Raw genomic sequence first — 5,260 nt, 5'->3', positions numbered from 1 at the left:
CAGAAGGGCATCCCTATCATAGAATTTTGCTCTTTTAAACGCCTGGCGTATGACCATCTGACATCTCGATCCCAGGCTGCTTTATTTAAGCCTTAATCTTCAACACCAGGAATGCTTCTTTTGATGTGGAGCAGTGCAGACTTTTATTTTTTGGTCTCGCCTATGCAGCACGCATGCGCTGCATAGGAAAGAGACCTGTAGCCATCGGTTGCCTTTTTCAGGCTAAAACGTGCATGCATTCCATTGCCTTCAATGGCAATGCGTGCACGTACGGTGATTCCCTTGCGGGAGCGAGCGTTGGCAACATATGTTTGTAATTAACTTACAAATACATAGTGCCCCTGGCTCGCTCCCGCAAGGGAATCGTGCAGGCCCCTCCTCTCTCCCTCCCCCCTGCTGTCAGTGCGAGCGCGCGCACGCTTGTGAATTGTTGCTTTCCGCCTGTGTCTTTCTGCCCGTGTTTTTAAATGTCGTATGCACCCTACGGGAGTTTGTGAAGCGCTGCTAATAATTAACTTACATCGCACATCCACCCCGTCTGCACTCGGCCCCTGTGTACGGCATTAGCAAGCAAAGTTATTAATTCGGGAAACTGGGGAGGAGGCTCTTTAAACGTGTGCACAATGCAGTTGTCATTTTATTAAATAAACGCCTGCATTGCACGTTTACTTTTTCAGAAACCAACTCAGGGCACTTACCGATATGGCAGGGATCCTACATGCCAACCCTCCAGAATCGGGTGGGAGGTTCAAGGCGTTTACCTTTATTTCCTCCAACTTTGTCGTCCCAACCCTGCTGCACCGGAAGAGGCAACACTGCTCCGGATGAGGTTATCCAGCCGCACATAAGTCATACATAAACAAGACCGTCCCATGCCGCGCATTACAAAGCAACAAAAACGTCTCCCTTGCTGCATCAGAACACACAACAGTGCTCTGGATAATTTTTCCCAGCCACATTGAACATAAGTTGACTGAGCCAAGTAGGTGCCTTTCTATTAATTATCCTTTTAGCAGAATCAAAATAGGTTATTCCTGGCCTCGTTAGGCCAGCCATCAATCATTTCATGCATTCAATGTGCTTTCTAAGCACAAGGCGTTCACCCAAGGGGATATTTTTAAAATAAACTAACAGGAAGGTTTGCTGTTTTGCTTTTCTTTTTTCACCAACATGAAATGAAGTAATCCTTCCTATTAGTTTATTTACAAAAATAAACTCACATCAAGTGAAAGCGTTCTGTTCAAATGCAGCTTTAACAACATTAGGTATAAAGTGCCCGCCCATTTCTGGCCTTCTTATACCGCCCATCACTCACAGTGAGCTCCTGAAAATGCATTCCATATGCTTTCTAAACACAACGTGCTCACCTGATGGAAGTATTTTAACAAGCATTTGGAATTCAATAGGTTGCACTGCAAAGACTTAAAATAGATCTGGTGTTCACACTGCTGGCTGTGTCACCGGACATTAACATGTATCAAGTGCAGTAACGTATTGTAGTTTAGTAGAGTCGGATCATTAGACACAGGTGTTAAGACCGGGATTGCAGGCGTCAGTGTAAGCTTTTTTTAGTTATTTTCGCTCACCCTTACCTAGTTTAGTAAATATTTGCTTAGATATTTGTAATGTTATTGATCCATGCTCTCCAGGCCTCGAATTCCACGTTTATACAGGCTTCGTGTGAAAGAGCAGCTATTCCTAAGTGTAAAATATATTAATTTCAAAACACTATTGTAGTATCAGGCCTCAGGCCCACATGGTGCGGAATGACGGACGCTGACACGTTAGAGTATAGTGAGGTCACTGGCCGCGAGCACGTGCACCCAGGCCTTTTTAATGACGGGCCACGTCACTCGTGGCACCCGTGATGGATGAGTGTGGGGGTGCAGTGTGTCCAGCCCTCCAGGGAGTGGATGGGATGACAGCTTCCTATGGGACACTAGAACGTGTCTCGCAGGACACTTCAACTACTACCAGTTTACCAGTGCTTTAAGTTGGCCGGTACTGCCCAGTACGAAGTACCACCCACCTTTATTTTGAGAGGGAGAGCACTAACACTTTTCCGCAAAGGTTAAATACTTTTAATTTGAGAGTACAAAACTTCTCATGAACAAACAAATATCTGTACTTCCATTGTTTCATTACAAGCACCAATTCTTACCCTCCACTAGGAACTGGCTTGTTAAAATGTGGGCTGCTGAAAAGAAGATAACAGAGAGGGGACCCAGGGAGGGCTGCTGTCGGGACGGGAAGACGGGGCAAGGGTTAACATAATGCCAGAATCACCTATGGCACAGCAGAGCTATCGCACACGTTATGCAGTCCGTCCACTCTAAGGGAGCATAGCGTTCCTTGCCGTCAAGGAGCTGTGCTCACGTTACACAGGCCTGAGTTATAGCTCAGCTGACATATCACGTCGTCGATTAGTGCATACAACAGCAGAGCCCCCCCCCCCTCAAGGTTACACAGCCCTTCAAAGCTCTGGGAATTTATTTATTTACTTATTTATTTACAGTTGTCTATAGCGCTAGCTTAACCCATAGGCATCAGAGCGCTTTACATACATACCAAAAACAGCAGAAGGACATTTCATTACATAGTGGGCTGGCACAGAGAAAGCAAACCAAAGAAAACGAGGAGAGAGTAGAGTGACAGGAAGTGTGACAGAGGGGGGGGTGGAGGAGGTAGACAAGGTGCAAATGCCACAAGGCTAGAGAGGGCCAGACTTCGAGGAGCCACTTAAGTGTGTGGCCCCGTCCGCCCCGGGCACACTCCCGCACAGGCGGCCAGGCATGCAGGCATTCATTCAGAGATTGTAAATATTTCCAAAAGTCCATCACGCTCCTTGTCAGAGTTTCCACCGCTTCGCAGCACGTTACTCAAGAGAGGTTTGTTCAGTTTTGACACGACACGTTGGTGTGTACAGCACACGTCGCTGCCGCTGCTAGCCAAGTTTCTGACACCATCGAAGCGAAAGAACGCACTCCTTTCTTGGGGTGATGTGGCCACTGCGACCGAAGAGCAGAGAGTAGCCGGAGGCATCTGAAAAATGCACGGCGAAGAGCGGGACGGTTCGTGGAGGCACGTCTGCGCTGCGAGGGGGCCTGGCCACGAGAGCACACAGCAAAGAATGGTGCACGCGCGCCCGGCATCTGTAAAAGGAACTGGAAAGAGGTGAATGTGCGCCAAACATCTGCCTTCAATTACTGCGGCCCCTGACAGCTGGTAATTGATGAATTATAGCCTTCTGCTGCGCGTGTCCGAACGGAATATGCAGGAAGTGGAGCAACTCTACAGACTATGACCTATTGCGTGCTGCCTTGTAAAAACACAGCCATGCGAGGGCCAATCGCCATGCAGCTGCCATAAATAACGAACACAATTCACGCGCTTCTCTGGAATTCGTAGGTTAGATTCTCGAAGTCCTCTCTAAAGGACTCTGAGGCCACACCCACTTTGTGGGATGTAGGCCGAGCCCTAATGAGGCCACACCCACTTTGTGGGATGTAGGCCAAGCCCTAAAAAGAGAGGGTGCAGTAATATTCCATATTTCGGAACCCTGTCTCTGTTACCTAGATACCCCAACACTTCTACGAAGGGCGTTAGTGGTGTGCATGTCATGAGGATATCAAGTGACTCTGGGGTACTGCACATGTGTACTGTAGAAAATCAAACAAGCAACAAAGTGTACTTTTTACCATATTACTGAAACCACACTTTTACAGTGAGTATGAGCATCCGCTCTGTCTCCGAGTGCTTGACTCCCTATGGCAGAAATTCACAAGGGTCAGAAATCCCCCATTTGCAATTTAGAGTATAAATACTTCGCAACATCTCTCTCATGCGGACAGGTATTTCTTGTAAGGAAGGACGAAAATGTGTTAAATATTGAGTTGCATTAGCCATTACATTTTCAATACTTCTAGCCATTTACTTGAATTATTTTATTTTTATGAATCAAGTGGCTGTGTTTAACGCCACCTAGATCATGTTTCATTTGAAATGCAGTGTTCAGAGTGTAGTTTTTTTGCATTGTTCCCACGTTCAGGGATATATTTCAAACTTAGATGGACATTTTACATGAGGATTAACATATTGTTACAGTTCATAATCACAAAACACATTAGTCAGCACAATCTCTGTTAGTGTTTTTGATTTAGCACCTGACATAGGAAGAGCTAACATGTTTTTTTGTTGCGGAACACTGATTCCTGCCCCCCACCCTTAATTCAGTGTTGCTTCTTTTCCCTGGTTTTCGTGTGATTGTAGTGCTTTGAAGCTCTGTCATGAGCATAAGTTGTGCTCAATACATCTTATTTCAATTTCAATACTATCACCATGGTAGAAGTTTGGATTTCTTATGTATATGCTTTTACAGTTATTTAAGAAAGTAATCAGTAGCCTAGATATATTTTCATATATGTGGTTTGTCTAGGCTGGCAGCCGATTACACACATCTTCTGTGGACTCTTGAATGTACCCTCCAGCCTCTTTAGATCTCGCCTATCGGACAGGGCAAGATGAATGATTAGAAAGGCTTATTGTGGGCTAAGCAAGAGCTGGCTGTGGTCTTGCAGTCTGCCTATTGGTTACAATTAGTTGCCTTTATTTTGACTCTCATTTGCTGACTTATTATTCAATGGATTTCCTTGTCTATCATGTTCAACTTTATGTTTGTCCCTCCCATGGAGAATAGCCTCTTTACCACCCTTTTAGTAGGATGACTTGTATCCTTCTATAGTTCATTTTTAGTGACCTACTTTTTAGGTCGAGCTTGGGCAGGGCATGCGCTGCTCTGTGGGGTATTCTGTATTCAGGTATTGACTTGGAGCTCTGCCCACTCTGTGCTCATATTTTTTATTCGCTTTTGGCTGTCCTTTGGAAACTGTGGCTTTTCATTGGTCAATAGGCTTAGTAGTCCCTACTTAGTACCGCCTTGTGTAATTTTGTAACATCTCATGAGGACACCACTTGTTACATGTGTTGCTACTCGGTAGGTTTAATTACAGCTTCCGAGCACTATTTGCTTAAATGGTTTTGGACACGCTCTCCCCCATTGCTTGAATTTTTATTTCCATAGCACAGCATGCCACGCTGATACAGTGGGAGCTGCACCTTTGGTTTATTTGCAGTGCAGAACGCGGCTGCATGTTTTCTCTTACTATTCAGTAACTTTTTTTTTTAGCTTCACCAAGCTTAGGGTGACCAGAATTTTAAAGCCAAAAACCGGGACATTTCACAAAAAATAGAAGAAGGACTA

The sequence above is a fragment of the Lissotriton vulgaris genome, chromosome 5 (assembly GCF_964263255.1).
Source record: "Lissotriton vulgaris chromosome 5, aLisVul1.2, whole genome shotgun sequence".
Lineage (NCBI taxonomy): Eukaryota > Metazoa > Chordata > Amphibia > Caudata > Salamandridae > Lissotriton > Lissotriton vulgaris.
The sequence above is the reverse complement of the archived record's forward strand: the minus strand, read 5'-3'. Positions refer to the sequence as shown.